Source organism: Dama dama, chromosome 23 (genome assembly GCF_033118175.1).
Source record: "Dama dama isolate Ldn47 chromosome 23, ASM3311817v1, whole genome shotgun sequence".
Taxonomy (NCBI): Eukaryota; Metazoa; Chordata; class Mammalia; order Artiodactyla; family Cervidae; genus Dama; species Dama dama.
Window position 1 is genome coordinate 18,117,745 of NC_083703.1, and position 22,607 is coordinate 18,140,351.

The window sequence follows — 22,607 nt, forward strand, 5'->3', positions numbered from 1 at the left end:
TTTCCTCATCTGTAAAACAGAGATGGCAATAATATCCGTGTCACAGGGCTGCTGCCAAAAGTCAATGTAGGACAGCTCCTGGCATCATAAATGCTCGGTAAATATAAGCTCTTACCTCCTATGTGTGATTTCAGTGAACTGTCTGCCTCTATGATAAAACAGAGTTTTCTTCTTCCTGCTTCCCTCTGTATTAATGGAGAGGGTTCTAATGGCAGACCCCTCTGTGTTTATTTTCCCCATCCTACCTGCATACCTGGACTTGGCTCTGCCACAGCATTGTCTGTAGTGAAACCAACATTCACCCTGAGACTTGCTCCTCCTGCCTGAGATACAATTTGTGCCTTTCCAGTACAGAGCCACTCCACTTGACCAGGAACAGGGAGGGAGCAGCCTGAAGATTGAAAATAAATGCAATATATCAGAAATGTTTCAAATACAATTATGTTAAAGCAATAAATTAGGGACTGAAGGAAAAAAAATGCATCCATTAAGGAGACACAAGAAATGACCAACATGGTAATGAAAAAATTATAGAATAGGGAATGCCAAATAGTTGATGTAAATTACCTGATTTTTAATTCTACAAGTAGATGAATTAAGCAATAATTCTTCCTATTTTACAGAAGATGAGTTTGCAGCTCAGATAACTTGCTCTAGGTAACAAACAGTAAATTACAGAAGTGGGACTCAACCCAGAGTTGTCCAAGTCCAAAGCCTACACTCTTTACCCTAGATATCATTCGACTTCAAAACACAGAAAAACAACCTGAAATCTATATGTGTTTATGTGGACTGTATTCAATAAGTCTGTGGCGCTTTCAATTTTCCCTACAAGTAAAATATATACATATAGCCATCTCAGAAAACTCTGATGGAGACCTATTTTCATGAACTGGAGACAAATACACGAACAAACTTGGAAGCACAGAAAATAAAACTTGGAATCTCCTTCCTACTTCAAGAACACGTTTCTTTCATTGTCCCATTTCAAGAGGTAATGATTCTCACCATTTGATCATCCACCCACTTAAGTCAGTCATGTTGGTTTGCTTTTGTTCCAAAGTGGAATTCTAAGAGGCCATCCATTCCTCCCTGTGGTCCAGGAGATGCTGCTGGAGAGAGTGTGTGCACCTGCTCCAGGCTCCCCTGAGCACCCCTGATTTGTGCTGGTTCTTCAGATCAGTGACGACGCTCACAGGCTCCATGGGTGTGTGCTTATCCAGTGCCCTCAGCTGACCTTTTGGTTAAATGGGCTTCCTTTGGCTACAGCAAGAGTGAAGCCATTTGACTGGGTTTTGTGCCCTCATATTCTTGCTCTATGCAGACTCTGAACAGGTCACTCAACTTTCATTACACTTGGAGGAAAATAACTACAAATCTGAAAAAAAAAAAAAAAACCTTGAAAAACTGAAAGCTGATGTGTTGATGGGTGGGTACACTTTTATTGCTCTTCTCCATCCTGGAGTGTAATAACCACAAAGCCTCTTTGAGGGAAGGGGCACCAGAAGCAGCACAAGATTTTAGAAGTTTCACCTATGTTTGAGTCACAGGCTGTCACATTTCCTTCCTCTGATTTCCTCGTCTCCTGATTTCTTTGATTCCTTAGTTTAGGTTTTTGAAAGCCCTGGATGGGTAGAAGGCAATAGTCTCTGGCCTTGAGGAGATTTACAATCCAGTGGTGAAATACACACACACAAATAGAATGTTTAAGATAGGTGAATACACATATGTGTTGACAGGCAAACAACAATAAAGATGTGCCTTGATTTATAGCTGGTTTTTCATGTAAAACATTTTTAATTTTATAAGAATTTTATAAATTAAAAGTTGCTTTAATATAATTTATCAAATTTGTGAGAATAAGACTATACAGTAAAAAAAAAAAATCCATTTTGTGCCATTAGGCAAATACCTATCCTCCAGATGATTGGTGCTAAACTTGGTTTGTTGTGTATCTGTTTTCTTTATTGCCAAACAGCTTCACCTATACCAGGGTGACAATCGAGAGGTGAGAGAAGGGGGTTTGCTGAGGGGATTGTACTTGCGGTGTCAGACTTCCCTGACTCAGATGTGAGTGATTATTGGTTGACATTGGGAGAATCAGGACACAAGAGGGCATTTTGTGTATGACAGAACTCTGAAACACAGTAATCTTAAGGAAGACTGGTGTGTCAAGCCATGGAAAGGCTAGGCTCTTGCTTTTACGCCCTACATTTCTTTCTTTTTCTTTTGGCAGTTCACAGACAGTTCACAGTTCTCTGTGAAGAAGTTCAGCCAATGATTTCTCTGAGCAGGTGAAGGCACGTCTTCCTTTTGATGACAGAATTTCTTGAAATGGAATAAGCCAGTCCCTAATCTCATTGAGTTCTTTCCAGTCACATCATTGCAAAACATCGGGCTAATAGGCATGGGTCTTTCTTTACTTCCCTCCCCAGGCCCTGGTCCCGAACGAGAACAGCGAGGGGGGACAGAAAAAAAGAGTACAGATGTTATGTGCATATGTGTTTGTACATACACAAGTTACAGGTGTTAGTTTGAAACAGATTTGCTTTGATAAGTGAGGCAACACTTGAACTTGGTATAAGGAAGAGGGCCAGTAACACAATAGAAGAAATCATCAAACACATAAGACCACAGCTTGAGGGATGGCTGGAGACAGCCCAACCTCTGTGGAAACCCCTCCATGGAGTCATCAAGTGTGATAAATGGAACCGGAGCGTAGCCAGAACACTGGGGTGTTTTTCTCCAACCTGTCATCCCAGACTCATAATAGTTATTAGATGAATGGTGGGTCTTCTCTTTTTCTTTCTTACTCTCTTCACTTCTCCCCCTCTTTTCCTTGTGAGAAGTCATCTTGTTCAGCACAGTTTATATGCAGGGCCCTTTGTTTAGGTCTGAGAAACAGGACAGGATCAGATCCAGAATCACACTCATTCTTTTGGGAGGAACTGACAGCTAATTCTTTCATGTCTATGAATTGCTCGGAGAAATACCAAGTAACATTATCGCTGTGAGGGCTGTTTGTTTTGAGCCTGGTAAAAGGCGTTGATCCCTGGGTCTGATGGAAGCCCACAGTTCCACATCCAGAATTTATATCTGTTTCTCTCACACATGAGAGAAGCAGAGCCTCCTTTATGCATGTTGGTGATGTTGGGGGCAGTTTTTAGTTATTTTTTTAAAAGTGGTTGCTCAAAAAAAGAAGATATTGGATAGAGAGACAGGAAAGAAGAAGGGATGGAGAAACATATTCTCAGATACTCTTGACAGGCATCTGACATACACTGGGAGGGTTTAGAGTTCGAGAAATAAATGGAGTAGGAAGAGAGACAATATTTTAACCAGACAATTTATAATCCAGGGCAAAAGTGTCCCAGGCACCTCTGACAATGAATTAGTAGGTGTGAGATGTGGAAGGTATAAGCATGTCAGCTGTCTGCTTCCCATCACCATGTGCTATCACGAAGTTGTCTGCTTTGAAATAAAGATGAGAATCCCTGGGATGAGCCTTAAAAACAGAGAGAGAAAGACCATGGGATATCGTATGCTCACTTCTGGATTTTGAATGCAAAGCAAAGTTGTGCAAAATTTGAACAACGGGAAAGAATGCAGTCAATTAAGTTTTATTTGCAAGCAACGAAAACTAATTCTGGTTAACTATGGAAAGGGGATGTAGTGGAAGGGTAATTATCAGCAAGGCTGAGTAAACAGGCTATGTAGAGGACAGAGACCTCAGCAATTTCTCAGACCTGGTGAGCCATGTCACCAGGACTCAGCCACCAAAGAAGTTCTGGCTTCTGAGCTGGTTACTCTACTTGAGACTAAGAATCCAGAATCCAGTCTGGTAGGCCCAGCTTAGGTAAAAAGGGCACTTGCTGCTAGTTTGAACTACATGAACTATAACTTTGTAGAAATTCAAAGGAGGGGAATGGAAGGCACAGTGGTCCAAGAAGGCCTCCAGGAAGAGGAGAGGTTGAATATAATGAACAGTCCTGTTGTTTGAATAGTAGTTTGACACGCTCGCTGAAGTGGGCAGGGTACTATGACAGACAGTCCCAACCAGACCACATGCCCTGGAAGGGGGAAGTTCTCCAAAGGGAAACTGAGGAACCAGCAAAGGGAGTGAATGCTGGATGATGAAAACAACAGATGCCTCTTACAGTGCGTGAGCCAGAGAGAAGAAAAAGAGGATGCAGGATGGAAGAGGTTCTGCAGAGATGCTTAAAAATCCTTGTTAGACATTCAGTATGTTTCCCAGAGGGCTCTGTCATGCGAGAAGTCTCAATTCCTGCTCATCTCTTCCATGTTAATTTCTCTTCTCTGTTATGTTTATTTTCATATCTGGATATCTACTTAGGTGTTACGATTCCACCTCATTTAACTCTAGCCAACTGAAGTGTATGGAGCAGCTGTTATACACAAGACATCATGCTATGTATGAATAAATAAGATGTTATCCCTGACTTTAGAAGGTTAAAATTTCATAGACAAGCTTATGATCTAGACAAATTCATGCTCTTTACTCCATGACAACAAATTCTTATATTCACTTATTTTTTGTTAATAGCATATTCCTAGACCATCAGCTTTGAAACCTTGGAATCATTTATAGTGCAACCTTTACCTTAATCTCCTTAACATATATCTCTTACCAGTTCATCCATTTAGCACGTCCTCCCAGTCCTTCCTTCCCAATCCTTACACCTATTCCTGCGTGGCTGTTTCAGTGCCACAGCTTGGCAAAGTCCTCATTATCTTACACCTATTTTTCTGTAATAACCAACTAGCTGAGCTTGCTGACTTGGTTTCTACATCCCTTCTGTCTTTCCTGTCTGTACATAGGTTCTACAAGCCTTACAGTAATTTCACTCTGACCTCTGTGATCTTATTTTCCTTTACTTCTAAGTCACATCCACAGTTTCAGCCTGTCAGTCTTCTCAGTTCAGTTCAGTTCAGTCGCTCAGTTGTGTCCAACTCTTTGTGACCCGATGGATTGCAGCACACCAGGCCTCACTGTCCATCACCAACTCTCAAAGCTTGCTCAGACTCATGTTCATTGAGTCGCTGATGCCATCCACTCATCTCATCCTCTGTCGTTCCCTTCTTCTCCTGCCTTCAATCTTTCACATCATCAGGATCTTTTCCAAAGAGTCAGTTCTTGGCATCAGGTGATCAAAGTGTTGGAGCTTCAGTTTCGGCATCAGTCCTTCCTAGGAATATTCAACACTGATTTCCTTTAGGATTGACTGGTTCATCTCCTTGAAGTCCAAGGGACTGTCAAGAGTCTTCATCAACACCACAGGTCAAAAGCATCAATTCTTCAGCACGCAGCTTTCTTTCTTTTTTTAGCACTCAGCTTTCTTTATGGTCCAACTCTCACATCCATACGTGATTACTGGAAAAACCATAGCTTTGGCTAGATAGACCTTTGTCAGCAAAGTAATTTCTCTGCTTTTTAATATGCTGTCTAGGTTTGTCATAACTTTTCTTCCAAAGAGCAAGCATCTTTTAATTTCATGGCTGCAGTCACCATCTGCAGTGATTTTGGAACCCAAGAAAATAAAGTCTGTCACTGTTTCCATTGTTTTCCCATCACTTTGCCATGAATTGATGGGACTGGATGCTATGATCTTAGTTTTTTGAATGTTGAGTTTCAAACCGGCCTTTTCACTCTCCTCTTTCACTTTCATCAAGAGGCTCTTCAGTTCCTCTTTGCTTTCTGTTATAAGGGTGGTGTCATCTGCATATCTAAGGTTATTGATGTTTCTCCTGGCAATCTTGATTCCAGATTGTGCTTCATCCATCCCGGCATTTTGTATGACATACTCTGATTAGAAGTTAAATAAGCAGGGTGACAATATACAGCCTTGATGTACTCCTTTCCCAATTTGGAACCAGTCTGTTATTCCATGTCTGGTTCTAACTGTTGCTTCTTGACCTGCACACAAATTTCTCAGGAGACAGGTCAGGTGGTCTGGTATTCCCATCTCTTGAAGAATTTTCCACAGTTTGTTGTGATCGACACAGTCAAAGGCTTTGGCGTAGTCAATAAAGCAGAAGTAAATGTTTTTTGGAATTCTCTTGCTTTTTCAATGATCCAGCAGATGTTGGCAATTTGATCTCTGGTTCTGTGAGTCAGTCTTCTCACTGTCCTTCAAATATACCAGGTTATCTTGCTTTCATGTCCCACACTTCTCTTCCTCCTCCTCACCTGGAAAAGTTCTTTTTAATCTCATCCATTCATTGAACCAGTAGTTCTCAGCCCTGGTTACACATTCCCATCACCTGGAGAGAGTTATGTTTTTTCCTTTCTTTTTAAAATTACCAATGGAAAAAAAATTAAAAAAATAAAAAATAAAATAAAATTACCAATGGAGAGGAACCAGCTAGATCATGAGACTGAAATATCTGGGATGGCAGTATTTTAAAAACTCCCTTTGTAACTCTGATTTCCTGCTACAGTTTAGTGTGTTAGTCACGCAGTTGTGTACGACTCTTTGTGACCCCATGAACTGTAGCCTGCCAGGCTCTTCTGTTCTTGGGATTTCCCAGGCAAGAATACTGGAGTGGGTAGCCATTCCCTTCTCTGGGGGATCTTCTCCACCCAGGGTTTGAACCTGGGTCTCCTGCATCAGAGGTAGATTCTTTACCATCTGAGCCACCGGGGAAGCCCACTAAAGTTTAGACTGGCTATTTAAACTTCAGGCCTCATGCAAGTGTGCATAAACCAGTCCTGCTCCCAGGGCCCTCCTCGAGGGCAGGGAAAAAAAGGCTTAGACAATTAGTAAGCTTTTGCAGATAGTGAAATATAAAATAGATGGAGACGAATCCAGGAATGTTTCAAATGACTGTAAGTGAGCAGTAAAGTGCAAAGAGACTTTCCATGGGTTGAATCGTATCCTCCCTGAATCTCTTATGTTAAAGCCCTAATCCCCAGGACCTCAGAATGGAACTAAACTTGGAGGTAGTGCCTCTAAAGAGGTCATCAAGTTAAAATGAGGCACTTGTGTTACCCTAAACCAATCCTTATAAGAAGAAGAGATTTGGCACACAGAGGAAAGACCATGGAAGGATACAGCAAGAGCATCTGTGAGCCAAGGAGAGAGGCCTCAGGAGAAACCACATTGCCAATACCTTGATCTTGGATTTCCAGCCTTCAGCACTATCAGAAAGTTTGTTTCCATTGTTTAAATCATGCAGCTTGCGTTACTTTCATTATGGTGGCCCTAGCAACCTCACGTGTGAAGTAAAGGTGTGGGCAAATGAAAATTCCGAGTTTGGATAATATCACCTGAATTATACTTAACGAGTTCTGAGCTGTCAAGCACTGCTGTTAACAGTCAGAGACCGCCATGGGGGATGGCCTGATGCACTCACTACTGATGGCTGGGGCATCATCACAGAAGGTTTTAGAGACACTCAAAAGCACACTTGCACACAAAGGTAGAAACACCTAGACCTGGGCCCCCTCTGGAGGGGACGTCCCTGGCAGTCCAGTGGTTAAGATTATGCCTTCCAATGCAGGACGTGTGGGTTCAATTCCTGGTTGGAGAGTTTAGATCCCACATGCCTCTCGGCCAAAAAACCAAAACATAAAACAGAAATGATGCTGTGACAAATTCAGTAAAGACTTTAAAAATGGTCCACATCAAAAAATCTTAAAACAGTCAAACAGACAAACTCCTGGGTAACTTTTTAAAAAATCAAGCCTGAGTCCCATTCCCCACGTGTGTGTGTGCTTGTGCTTAGTTGTGTCTGACTATTGCTTCCCCGTGGGCTGTAGCCCGCCAGGCTCCTCCGTCCATGGGATTCCCAGGCAAGAATACTGGAGTAGGTTGCAATTTCCTCCTCCAGGGGATCTTCCTGACCCAGGGATGGAACCCTAGTCTCCTGCATCTCCTGCATTGGCAGGTGAAATCTTTTCCGCTGAGTCATCTGGGAAGCCCCTCATTCCCCAGGATTCTGATTTAACTGGTACAAGGTAAGGCCTGAGGACAAAGAGGGGTTAAAACCTACCCAAGACTATTCCAGTATGCTACCTGGGTGGCAAACCATTGAATACAATTTTTATTATCAAACAAAAGTACTGATAGTAATTTATCAGGAGAGAGAGATAGTATCTTTGGGGATATATATTGTAAAATTTATAATGAAGAATGTCTTTATATTTTAGCAGTTTTACAGCAAATGCAAAGATATTCTTTATATGGCCATTTCTTATATTGACCTTTGACCAAAAAGACATATCAAAATAGAATTTTGAAGGGCTTTCTATGGGAGACTTAAGTAGGTAAGTTTCTGATGACAGAACTTGACAGAGGGATTGGAGTTTGTATTTCCTAGAAATGTGAATGGACACATCTGTCTTTGCAAATCTACTTCAAATATCAACCATTAGAGGAAAGTTCATGGTAAGGACTAGTAACAAAAAGTTCAAATTGAGCTCTCCAATGAGAAAGAACGTGTGATAAAAATACTCTGTTTAGCTGAGTGAAGAGACATGGTTAAGCTTTATGTGCCAGATGATATTATTCATTTGCAAAATCCTACCTGTCAACTTATGTTCTGTTTTACATCATTTACAATTGAGATTTGATTTATCAAAAGAACATTCTTGGGACTTCCCTGGTTGTCCAGTGGTTAAGACCGCATGCTTCCTGGTGGAGGGTGGGGGCAGGTAATTGGATCTCTGGTCAGGGAAGGTGCACCTGAAAAAAAAAGAGAACATTCTTGACCACTCCGATTTTCAAAATGTTTTGATATAGATTTTACAAAAATACAAGTAGCATAGGATTTACTATGAGATTAGTTTAGTCCTTAGATAACTGTTGGGTTTGAAATTGAATGCTGATGATGTATCAGTCCATGCTAGGCATAATTATTTAGTAATTTTCGAGCACTTGCAATAGTGGTTAACACACAAAGCACATAGTAGGTTCCCAGGCCTGTTTTAATCACTTTCTCTTCATTAACTAATTAATCTCCTTGGTAACATGCAAGGGAGATACATTACCCTCCCATTTTAAAGATAAGAACACTGAGGCATAAAGAGGTTAAGTGACTGTCTCAAGGACACCCAATTAGTAAGTGGAAGTTGTAGGCTTTGAATTCAGGTATTATGTCTCCAGTGTATTTGAACCAATTTCCTACATCATATACACAGGACCAATGGGAGCCACTGTAGGTGAATACAAGAATAATCATAAAGCATTTGCTGACCTTGGAGAAACACTCAGCACATACAACTATACCTGGAAGAATGGGGAAGGCTTGTGTAGATCGCATATGGAAGTAGCCAACCTGAATCATGTAGACCCAGATACCAGTCATTTCTGCAGCTCTTCTTTTGTGTGTGAAGTTGCAAGTTTCCCTCTGGTATAATTTCTCAGTCTGAAGAACTTCCTTTAGCAGTCCTTTTAGTTTTCCTTCATCTGAGAATGTCTGCCTTCATTCCTGAGGAATATTTTCATGGGTATGAAATTTTGGATTAAGAGTTCTCTCCTTTCACAACTTTTAAGATGTCCGTCTACTATCTTCTGTCCTCCGTTGTCCCTGAGGTGAACTCTACAGTAATTAAAATCATTGTTCTCTGATAGGTAAGGTGGTTTTCACTAGCTGCTTTTGAAAATGTTTTCCTTTTCCTGTTTTTTTGGGCTTTCAGCAGTTTGAATTTCAGCATCTGTGCGTGATTTTCTTTGCATCTATTCTGTTTGTGATTCACTGAGTTTCTTGAATCTGCAACTTATATGTTTATATTATAAACATATAATGTTTCACCAAATTTGGGGAATTTGGGGACATTATTTTTTTCAAAGATATTTTCTGTATCTATCTCTCCTCTTCCTCTGGACTTCAATGACACAGATATCAAACCTTCAGTTATTATTTTATGGTTTGTGTGCTCTTGTTCATTTTTAAGAAAGCATCTTTTATATCTATTCTTCAGGTTGCATATTTTTCTCCTGAAGTTCATAGACTCTTTACTTGGTCATCCTCTCCATAATCTTTCCTGAACATATTCTTTCATGTCTGTGGACGTGTGCACAAGAAACTTCTATAGACAGACCACTTTTATTATCTATGCCCTCTCTTTGTATTCCTTGGTGTGTCTTTCCATCAGAGTGGAGTTGGAGGTTTGGGTGGAGGAAGTAGGGAGGCCACAGAGAAGGAACTTCCCAAAGGATGCTCAGCCCCAGTGGCCTTGACCTTAACAGACCAGGGAGAGCCAGCTCTCCATCCCAAGAGGCTTCTCTGCCACCAGACCAGGAGGAAATGTGTTATACATGGTTCACTGTGGGGAGTAGAGAAAGGAGTAACTGTCACCTCATGGAAAATTCACCCCTTAGAAAAATATTTGCATTGTTTCTGTTTTCCCTTTTTCTTTCCTCAGAGTTTGTTATTCAAGATGGCCCCAGGATAAGGGGTGTTCTCTTTTCGGGGGGTGAAGGTGGGAGAGTAGCAAGCAGAGTCCTTTTAAAGGAGCAGAGTCCTTACATTTTTCCTCTTATGGTGTGTCATCTATCATCTGTTTCCACTGCAACTACTCCACCTGAAACTGAGTTGTGACTTAACCCCTGACCAGATGAGGGTGGCAGCAAGGGTCCCGCCTGCAGTTAAAGGAGGGCCATTTGGGGATGGGGGCAGCAGGAATGGGTCACCTCAGAGTGTCAAGATTCCCTCCCTGGTGCAATAGTGCCTTCTCATCATAACTTCCATGCCTGCCCATCCTCCCCCTCCCCAACCCTCACCGTCCTCCTGCATGGCTGTCTCCCTCCTCTCCCAGAATGACTTTGTAAGTGCTACTTTCAGCTCCTCTCTAGGGCCTTGCAGCTATTTCTATGACTTGTCCCAAATCTGTTTTCCCTTCCTCATCTGCCTCCCACTGCCTAATTATGCCCTAGGCATCTCTCCCTCCATCTGTATCTGTATCTTCTCAGATCTCTTCCCTTCCTTCCAGGTTAGTGCATCACAAACATGTCCTTGGAGTATTTTGGTAACAGAATGAGAAGGAAACGGATCACTGAAATCCACACTTGGTCACCATGGTACCCCTACCCCCCTTAGTCACATGTGTTCATTTTCTTTTCCATTTAACATTTTATGTTGGCTGCTAAGGCCAGCAAAAAAAGAACATTTCTCTTTTCAAACTCTTAATCTCTCCCCTCCATGAGTGAGCAGTGAAATTGGATAGGGGAGGACAGGAAAGAGAGCTGCAAAATCCTCAAACCATTGATCCAGGCACTCTCCTGTCTCCTGTTTTCTCCTTTGTTCCACTTTAAGACTCTCACTAAAATGATTTCTGTTCCTGGGCTCCTGTGGCTTCCTTTGATGGTCCTCCCTTCCTGAAATCTGAGGGCCAACTTCCAACCACACTGCTTTTGATCTCCGTTTTCTCCAACCACATCCTCCTTCCGACTCTCACCTGGCCGATGGCATTGTCTGTGGCCTTCTCTGTCCTGCCTTTCATGTTATGCCCAGCACCTGGCTTCCAGAGAACTGAGTTAGATGCCCTCCTGACCTCAACAGCATTTTCAGGCACCTCCCCCTCCCAAATTCTTGCAAGCTACTTGTGAGAATTCTCACCCATCCCTGCTTATTTCTTCCAGTAGAGGGACTTCCCACCACAACAATGCATGTTTATTGAAGGATAGCTTCTCTCAGCCAGGCTGACTGTACAGGTTTAGCCACAATGAACATGTATGTGGCCATGCCTGGCCCATACCAATGAACAGTCAATAAACATTTGTTTAATCTTAATCTGAACTAAAATAACTAAAAGTTTGGACAAGAGATAATTCTTTATTTTTTTCATTTATTTTAAATTGAAATATAGTTGATTTACAATGTGTTAGTTTCAGGTATACTGTACAGTAAGGTGATTCAGTTCTGTATATACATTCTTTTTTAGGTTTTTTCCATTTTCAGTTATTACAAGATATTGAGTATAGTTCCTTATGCTATATAATATTAGGTCCTTATTGTTTATCTATTCTTTTTTTTTTTTTTATTAGTTGGAGGCTAATTACTCTACAGTATTGTAGTGGTTTTTGTCATACATTGACATGAATTAGCTATGGATTTACATGTATTCCCCATCCCGCTCCCCCCTCCCATGTTTATCTATTCTATATATTGTAGTGCTATATGTTATATGTAGTGTTATATATTAATCTCAGATTCCTAATTTATCCCTCCCCACCTCTTTCTTCTTTGGTAACCATAAGTTTATTTTTTATGTCTGTGAGTCTATTTCTGCTCCATAAACAACTTCATTTACATCACTTTTTTAGACTTCACATATAAGTGGTTTCATGATATTTTTCTTTCTCTGTCTGACTTTATTCAAGTATGACAATCTCTAGTTCTATCTATATTGCTGTAAATCGTAATATTTCATTATTTTCCATGATTGAGTGGTATTCCATTATTTAAATCTATACATATACACCGATTCAATGGACATGAACTTGGGCAAACTCTGGGACATGGTGAGGGACAAGGAAGTCTGGCATGCTGCTGTCCATGGGATTGCAAAGAGTCAGACATGACTTGGCAATTGAGCAACAACAATATATGTATATGTGTGTGTATATATATATATCACATCTTCTTTATCCATTTACTTGTTGATGTACACTTAGGTTGCTTCCACATATCTTAGCTATTGTAATTAGTGCTGCTGTATATAAATATTTGGGGGTGTGTATTTTTTGAATTAGAGTTTTCTTCTTTTCTGGATATATGCTCAGGAGTGGGATTGCTGGTTCCTATGGTAACTCTATTTTTAGTTTCTTAAGGAACCTGTATACCGTTCTCCGTAGTGGCTTCAGAGAGAATTCTGATTTAACTTTTTAAAAATGCAGTCAACAAAGTATTTATTTCATGGCCAATATGTTTCAGACATTGGTGGTCTTCTGATATTCATTACAATGGATATGTCATCAGTTAACAGGTCAAGAGCAGTCACTGGGTACTTTCTGTGAACTTGGTACTGTGACATCACCATGTTACCTTAAGTGCAGGACTTGAGAAGATTCTGGGGGCAGGGGTATTCTACAGGCTGGTGAGTTTTGGGTGGGGGGTGGGCGACAGTGTTTGCTGTAAGTATGGGCTAGCAACATAAAGAATCCTGACTGTGGCCTGGAGCTTTTCTAGTCCTCAACTTGACAGGCCTGGCTGTCTTGCTCAGGTATTTCCTCATGACTGCTCAGTCGCAGATTTGCAACTGATTTCTTCACCACACAAATGCAGAACTTCACTCCTAACTCTTGTGGGTTCACTAGCTAAGCAAAGCTCTGAGATCTTCAGCAAAGACCACAAGCCTAGAAATTCCGGGACCTGGGTTTCAGCTCTGGTTCTGCAGGTGCATATTCAATCATGTGAAGTTTTCATACATGAACAGGATGCCCTGCAACGTTGATATGTAAATTTTAGGGAGACCACTGGTTAACCCTTTCTCAAGTTGAGAAGGAAAATAGAAAAATATAGACTCATGTTCTCAGGCCCTTATGTTCCTTTCAGGTTGTTTGAAACCAATCCATTAATGACCATATGTGGAAAAATTCCCTTATCCTTGAAATTGCCTGGAAATGAGGCCATACAATGGAATCACCTTGGGATGAAGTTTTTTTCTCAAATAAAGGTAATTGTCATTAAAAAATAATTTTCTGTGAAACAAATGTCTTCCTCAAAAATTTTCCTTGATTTTATTATTATGTATTTAGTTTTCATTGGACTACAATTGATTGACAGTGTTATCTTAGTTTCAAGTGTACAGCAAAGTGATTCAGTTCTCTCTCTATATGTGTACACACACACACACACACATTTTTTTTTCAGATTCTTTCCCATTTTAAGTTGTTATAAGATATTGACTCTGGTTTCCTGTGCTATACAGTAGGTCATTGTTGTTTATCTATTTTTTATATAGTAGTGTGTATCTGTTTCCTGAATTTTACAGTTGCTGACTTTGGGGTGGGGAAATCTCAGTCAGTATTTATTCACTCTTAGATCCAATGGAAAATGTATCCTGAACTCCTTTGTATTGTTAGGAAGTAGAAGCTCAATCTGTTTAAATTTATCAAAAAGAGTGAAAATACTGCGCATCACAAAATTAATAAAATGGAAAAAAGGGGCTTCCTCTTTCTCTCAAGTTGCTAAGTGGATTCACCACAAGATGGTGCCATGCCAGTGCTACTTGATAAAGTGGTTGTTACGTGTGTACTGTTCTCTCACAGGAGGCCCTTGTACTTACCAGCTGAGGCGTATGGCACATCTGAGAATGCTGTTTACACAGAGCCAAGTGCCAGTCTTGCTGTGTGAGTTTTCAGTGACTAAGGTCTTCCCCTCGTTCTTCATACGAGCTTGACCTTTCGACAAGTTTTCTGGTAACATGCTATTGCCATGGTACCAAGCCCACAGTTTCTTGCATATTTTGAGGAGAAGGTGGCTGAGTTAGGTGAGTCTCTGAAAGCACTTAATTTTTTCCCTCAGCTCCTGCTGGAAAGGAAGGTCATGTTCTGGTTCCTTTCTCTATCGTACTCTGTTATGGATTTCTGTAAGCACCAAACACTTGTGTGTGTGTGTATGTGTCAGTCACTCAGTTATGTCTGGCTCTTTGTGACCCCATGGACATAGCCCACCAGGCTCCTCTGTCCTTGGAATTTTCCAGGTAAGAACGTTGCAGTGGGTGGCAATTTCCTCATCTAGGGGATCTTCCAAACCTAAGGATCGAACCTGGGTCTCCTGCACTGCAGGCAGATTCTTCACCATCTGGGCCACCAGGGTGTCCTTAATTTATCAGTAGAAGATATGCAGCAGGTCAGGGAAAGTCTGCTGTGCTGTGATTCTCATTTCTGAGAACACGAGGATGAGTCTGAACTGCAAGGCCGAGTGATGGCCACTTCACACATGAAGGCAAACCTGATATCATCTCTGTTGGATGTTCAATCCCTGGATAACTGGATGATTTGGAAATTAAAGGGGTGCAATCTTCATGTGGAAAGATAGTCACAGAAAAAAATGTGGCCTTTTTTATGTGTGTGGAGAGAATGAAGTGCAGGTCATGTGGCTTTTCTGTTAAATAGTACTGCCCTGTTGCCATGTAGCCAGGTAAATATTTGCAAGGTGCCAACTACCTCTCCGGATTTGGGGCATGTGTCTACTGGGTATGAAACAAACTCTGTGGGAAACAAGCCTCTCAGCCCTTATCTCCCACTTGTGGCAGAGTTCACCCAGGATGATATAACCTCCAGAGGGAAGCGAGCCCTCCTGGTTCTTATTTTCTCTCTCAGCTGGTACCAGGGCATCTGGAGGCCAAGACGAGTGGGTCCTTTGCAGGGGCCCCGAAGAGAGGAGGTAGGGCCAGAGATTCATCTTCTCAATACTGGTTCCTGGAGTTGTAGTATTTCCTCAGGGCTCCTGTTCAAAAGGCATTGAGGGCTAGACCAGTTAGCTTATATGATTCTTAGAGGTATCAATTGCTAAGAGACATTAATATATCATGGGAAAGTGGTGAGATAGAAAGTCATACTTTTCAGAATTGTTCTGATGTAGGATATTCTAAGGGGTAGGAAGAACAAGTTGTTCAATAAGTTGTTTAAGTGAAGTTAAGATCCCCAGCTCCAGGGACTTCCCTGGTGGTCCTGTGGTTAAGAATCCACCTTTCAATGCAAGGGACATGGGTTCAAACCCTGGTTGGGGCACTAAGATCCCACATGCTGAGGGACAACTAAACCCTCAAAACACAACTAAAGATGCTGCATGCCAAAACTAAAATCTGATGCAGCCAAATAAATAAGTAAAATAAATAAATCTTAAAAAAGATTCCCTACCCTACCCAACTCTTGAGGTAACAATAGCAAGCTGCCTAACTGCCTTCCAAGGGAGGAACTTGTTTGCTAAGAGGGAGACACAGTGTGGGGCCCATTTTCAGGGACAAAAGAGAAGAGTCTGAGTTATCAAATACTTTCTCTTTCTCTCTCCTTCCACCCGACCCTTATAATCATCAAATAAATTTCTAAAGACTGAAGATTTATAGGAGTGCCCAGGTATAAGCCTGTTAAAGCACCAAATATATTTCCCCTGCACAGGTGAGAGAGGGTCACTGGGAGGACGCCTCAAAGATAAACAAGAAGATGTTTAAGGACTTCCTTGGTGGTCCAAGTGGCTCAGACTCCAAGTTCCCAATGCAGGGCGCCTGAGTTTGATCCCTAGTCAGGCTGGCGCATCACTGATACAATGAACATGAACTTGGGCAAACTCTAGGAGATGATGAGGGACAGGGAGGCCTGGCGTGCTGCAGTCCAAGTGGTCACCAAGAGTCAGACATGACTGGGCGACTATTGTTACAACAACAGGGAACTAGATCCCATGTGCCACAACTAAGAATTCGCATGTGGCAACTAATGATCCCAAGTGCCACAAATATGACCCAGCCAAATAAGTAAATATTAAAAAAGGAAGAGATTCATGTCAAAGGATTATTATCCACGTGCCGACTGGGTCAGGACCTCAGAATTTTACATCTGCCTTGTCTCTCAGACAAATATCTCAAGACAGTAATGATAGCTATATAGCCCATTTTTAAAAAACTGCCTGGTTTTGAATAGTCTGTCCATTCAGTTCAGGTAAGTATATAAAAAGTATATTTTTATTTTTTAAAATAAATTTATTTATTTTAATTGGAGGCTAATTACTTTACAATATTGTAGTGGTTTTGCCATACATTGACATATTTTAACTTGACACTCAAGTCTTTTTTTTTTTTTGAAAACTAAATATTTTCTTTTATTTATTTATTTTTTCCACTTATTTTTATTCGTTGGAGGCTAATTACTCTACAATATTGTAGTGGTTTTTGCCGTACATTGACATGAATCAGCCATGGATTTACATGTGTTCCCCATCCCAATCCCCCCTCTCGCCTCCCTCTCCATCCCATCCCTCTGGGTCTTCCCAGTGCACCAGCCCTGAGCACCCGTCTCATGCATCCAACCTGGGCTGGTGATCTGTTTCACCCTTGATAGTATACTTGTTTCAGTGCTGTTCTCTCTGAACATCCCACCCTCGCCTTCTCCCACAGAGTCTAAAAGTCTGTTCTATACATCTGTGTCTCTTTTTCTGTTTTGCATACAGGGTTATCGTTTCCATCTTTTTAAATTCCATATATATGCGTTAGTATACTGTATTGGTGTTTATCTTTCTGGCTTACTTCACTCTGTATAATGGGCTCCAGTTTCATCCATCTCATTAGAACTGATTCAAATGAATTCTTTTTAATAGCTGAGTAATATTCCATGGTGTATATGTACCACAGCTTCCTTATCCATTCATCTGCTGATGGGCATCTAGGTTGCTTCCATGTCCTGGCTATTATAAACAGTGCTGACACTCAAGTCTTATATCCTGACTTTGGCCTCAGAAAATTAGCCATCAGTGACAGACTCAAGAACTTTGAACTCAGTCGTCCTTCTTTTCTTGCAGTAGGAAATCCCCTACAGATGGTCAGAGGTGGACCGCTTGGAACACTGCCTGGCCAGCAGCTGGACATTGCTTGGGTCAACCCCAATGGAACACTATTGTGGATGCATCAGTGAATGAGTCACTGAGGAGGAAGATGAGATGGATCAAAGGCCAGGCTCAGAGGAGATACCTTTTGTTTTTTTAGAGAGCTTTGAGTTACTCAAGAAGAACCCTCTCAAAGTGCGAATGGACCTACGGAGACAGAAATTCAGTCTTTTGGTGCTAGAATCTCACTGCTTGACAGAAGGCTCTCTGAATTTCTAGACTAATGGCACACATTCTGGGCTGTATTTAGCAGCCTCTCTTTCTTCTATCCCATTTCTTTCCCTTTATTAAATTTCTCTCTCTCTTTTTTGCCAAAGTAGTTTCTGAGTGATCTCTTCATGGTGGAGACATGGGCAACCACCTTCTGAGTTCACACATGCATGCCCAAGAGTGTCTTTTTGTCCCTTCACACCTGACTGACAATTTGAGTGGGCAGAGAACTCTAAATTCAAAGCCATTTACCCATAAACATTTTGAACACATTTCTTCATTTTCTAGCATAATTATTTTAAGTTTTAAAAATTTAAATAAGATTTTTCTTTCAAGCTGTTTCCTTCAGCCATCAAACCTCTCCACCCCTATTAACTTCTGCTTCTTAGGCAAAGAATTTCCTCATAACTAGGGTGGGGTCAGAACTCTTGGTCAAGACTTCCTGTGAGAATGTGTCTGTCTCCAGAGGATCAAACACTTAAACACTCAGGGTGAAGAGCTATTAATCTTTAGTGCCAGAGGCTGGAAGTGGGCCTTTTATGGAATTTGTGACTCATCATCCAAGAGCCTAAAAGATTAATTTGCTCCTGTTGGGCCCTGATTGCACAGGCTGAACATCAGCTGAACATCTAAAATCTAGCATCTAGACACTGTTTCAACTAAATTGGAAACTACCTATTTCTGATTTATATCATGATACACAACATCTGTTTGGTGAATTGTCAACTTTCAGGTATAACAAACCGTCTGCCTTTTTTGGGCAGGGGGTACTGCGGCGTATGGGATCTTATTTCCCTGACCAGGGTTCAAACCCGAAGCCCCTGAATTGGAAACACAGAATCTTAACCACTGGATCACCAGGAAAGTCCCCCATCTGCCATTTTGCTGAGTCACAGAGTAAGAGGCAGCTGGGACACTTAGGGACAGGAGTAATTCATGTTCTTAGCAAGAGGTGTTAGCTGGCAACAGTTCCCTCTGCATAACTGATGAATTATGAAATAACCTCAGGGAGAACCTTACCAAAAGTGGGATGGACAGCTTTACAAATCCATGAGCTCCTCCTAAGAGTTATTCTGAATGGAGAAGGTGTAAATCAGATACAAGAGCCTACTGGATGGTTGGAATGCATAGCCTTTAAGTTCTTTTCAATCATGAGAATTTGTCTGCTGTGCTTACTGTGCCTGGTGCACAGTAGATGCCAATAAATGCTAAATAAAATGTCTGTGGACTTCATTATGCCTGAGCTGCTGAGGTGACTGGTGTCCATGTCTTCATTTGCTATAGTAAGTCCATAGTAAGCAGGCTGTAGTTTGGATCTTCGTTGTGGCATGCGGGGTCTTTAATTGTGGCCTGTGAACTCTTACTTGAGACGTGTGGGATCTAGTTCACTGACCAGGGCTGAATCCTGGGCCCCCTGCTTTGGGAGCATAGTGTTTTAGCCACTGCACTACCAGGGAAGTCCCAATACATTGCAATTTGCAACTACTATGAGCTATGCATATTGAAAAGTTAATAGAAGAGTCCTTATTCTTGACAAAAACAGTGAGTGAACTTGAACTGAGGACTCAGTTTTGGTCTTAAGCACTCTCTTGCTTGAAGTGTTTATGGCCCTACCACAAACTTGGTATTGTGTAGACAGAAGCAACACGCAGGGCACCAAGCAGTTAAATAGCAAAGCCCCACTTAATCATCTGGATTAGGGCTTTTGAACACTAGAAAAGAGGCTTCCAGGCAGCACTTGACCTGGAAAACACAGCTTTTTTCGTCTGTCAGAGTCAAAGGAGACCTGCCACACTAGGGCGCCTGCTCGCATGGTGGGTGAGGGACGGAATCTGTAAAGGGGGACAGTAGAGACACAGTGCCCATCTAATGAGTTAAGAAAGCGAGAGAGGATGGAGCCTTTCAGATAGGATTCAGAGAGGCTGCCCATATAAGCATCACATAGTGAACACCAAGAGGAGACTGGCCTGTGGGGCCAGCTGACAGTCAAGGGCAAAGAGCAAGGAAGGGATGCAGCAGCCCAGGCCGATGGCCCTTGCCTCTCCTGGTTTCTGAGTCAAAAACTGGACTGACAGAGGATATTTCCTTCTTTGTGAATTTGTTTTTATGTACCAAAATACTATTGCAGATGAATAGGAAGATCCAAAAGAAAATAATGCATCTGCAATCTTATCATGACTTTTTCAAGTCGGTTTAATACCTTCCAGGCTCCCTGCAGGCACATATAGTTTATTAGAGAGGGATGGTTTATGACGGTCATAGTGCCAGTGTGATGTGTGTAATTGGATTATTTTTCCCAACTGAGTGTATCATATGCATATTTTATCCCAACTTTCATTTCACACTTTTAGCTTCTTGAGGCTAAATAGTATTTTGTCAAGGAAAAGGAAAAATAATATGTAACATGTGTTATGTTTATTATATGCTAAACTGAGTGCCCTGAGCTTTCAATGTTTATCTTGTTTATTCCCCACGGCTACAGGATGGTGGGTGATATTATTCACCTCTCTTTTTCAGATGAGGAGTTTTGGAGAGAGTTATCATGGTAACTCTTGGTAGCACAGCCCATGAGTGGAGTTTGGTTCAGATTTGATTCCAGGGCAGTTCTCTTGCTAATTGGACATTTAAATTGTTTCTTTTTGTGATTATAACTCACCCTGCCATGAACAACTTTATCCACAGACCATCTGCAATATAGTATGGTTGACTCTGAAGGAGAGTCAAAGAATATGGACACTGATGCCTTGTGCCAAAATAACTCTGGAAAACTATCCCACTTTAGAGTATATAAGTTATATATATATTCTTTATCCATCTACCTATAAACTTATATCCTTGCCAGCATTAGTTATGTTAATTTAAAGTTTTGTTTCACTAATTAGGTAGCAAAATGAAAAGTTAATGTAGGGAGTTCGGGGGAGAATGGGTACATGTATATGTGTGGCTGAGTCCCTTGGCTGTTCACCTGAAACTGTCGCAACATTGTTTATTAATCAGCTATACCCCAAGACAAAATTAAAAGTTTTTTTAAAAATCTGGTATTTTTTCTTTTCCATCATGGTTTATTACAGGATATTGAATATAGTTTCCTCTGCTATACAGTAGGACCTTATTGTTCACCTATTCTGTGTATAATAGCTTGCATCTACTAATCCCAAACTCCCAATCCATACCCCCGGTAAATTTAGTATTTTAACTTCTCTTATTGTTTGAACAATTAAACATTACCTCATGTATTTGTCCAATGACTATAGTTCTCTGAGTCACAGGTTTATGTACTTTTTCCATTTATCCTTTGGAGACATTTTTAAAAATCAATTAATATAGACTATTTTCATAGTAATAAAGATATAAGCCCTTCATCGGATTTGGTGGAAATATTTTCCCTGGTCTGTTTGCACTTTGTTTTTTTCATTTTGACATGTTTTCAAAAGTTTGTCTAGTGAGATATAGCCATTTCTAACTTTTTAATGTAATATACTGCTTCTAAGCAAAGTACCCTCTTCCAAACTCTTCTCCAGATACTTCAAAAATATTTTAATTTATTTTCCTGTAATCTTTCTGTGTAAACAACACTATTTGGGATTTACTTTGATTTTTGGTGTGATTAGATGTCTAACATGCTCCAGGGTGTTTTACAACAAGCAAACAGACAAAGATGTGTATCCCACCCCACCTCTCATCCCCTCCCTAGCCCACCACCCCAGTTACTCCCCTTTCCCCATTCTTTCCAGTTTAGAATCCATCCCAGCTACAACTGTATTTCTCTCTCTCCTTCAATGACCTACGCTTTCATTTCTGTTGACTGCTCTCTCTCCTTCGATGACCTACACTTTCATTTCTGTTGACTGAATTCCTAGGGGTAGAATTGGTGGATTATATGGTAGGTATATGTTTAACTTTATTAAAAACTGGATTTAGATAACTGCTTAGTTATCCAAACTGGTTGTGCCATTTTAAACTCTCACTGACACTGCAAGAGAATTCTAATTGCTTCACCTTCTTGCCAAACTTTAATATGGTCAGTCTTTTTAATTTTAATTGTTAATGGGTATAGAGTAGTGTGTCATTCTGGTTTTAATTTGCATTTTCCTCTGACTAATGATTTTGAGCACCTTTCTATGTGCTTGTTAGCAATCTGTAGAGCATCTTTTGTGACATGTCTGTTAAAATTTTTGTCCATTTAAAAACTGGGTTGTTTGTTTTTTTATTTTTGTTTTGTAGAAGTACTTTATATATTCTGGACATAAGACCCCTGTCAGATGTATATATTGTGCATTTCTCTCAGCCTATGGCTTGCCTTTTCAATTTTCTTAAATTGTGTCTTCTGAACAGAATTGTTTTAAATTTTGATTATTGCCAGTTAATATTTTCTATCATGCTTTTGTGTATGAAGAAACTATTGCCTACTTCAAGGTCATCAATATATACATATATCCTCCTATGTTTTCTTCTAGGAGTCTTAAAATTTTAGCTTTTTTAGTTCTAAGGTCCAGCTCAGATAAAATGTCTGCATGTGGTGTGAGGCAGGGTCAAGGTACATTCTTTTTCATATGGTTACTCAGTGGTTCTAGCAAGATGTGTTGAAATGAATTTCCCCACTGAATTACTTGGGCACCTTTGTTGCAAATCAACAGGTTGCATTTTACACACAAACACACACAATTTCTGGACTCCCTATGCTTTTCCATGGATGTATTTGTTTATCTTTGTATTTGCCCCAATACCACACTGTCTTATAACTTTACAGCAGTAAGTCTTGAAGTTGGGTAGTAGTGTAACCCTTCCGAATCAGTACATTTTTTCCTGTATCTGTTCTTGTCTGGTAACTT

The 22,607-nt window shown here is 40.8% G+C and overlaps 1 long non-coding RNA gene across 1 annotated transcript; it reads left to right on the top strand.

Annotated features, from left to right (window-relative positions):
- The first annotated feature begins 13,308 nt into the window (after positions 1–13,308).
- Positions 13,309–17,881, top strand: LOC133044227 (uncharacterized). The gene is made up of 2 exons (XR_009689906.1): positions 13,309–13,639; positions 17,482–17,881. It is a non-coding gene; the product is annotated as an uncharacterized LOC133044227 (long non-coding RNA).
- The last annotated feature ends 4,726 nt before the right edge of the window (positions 17,882–22,607 follow it).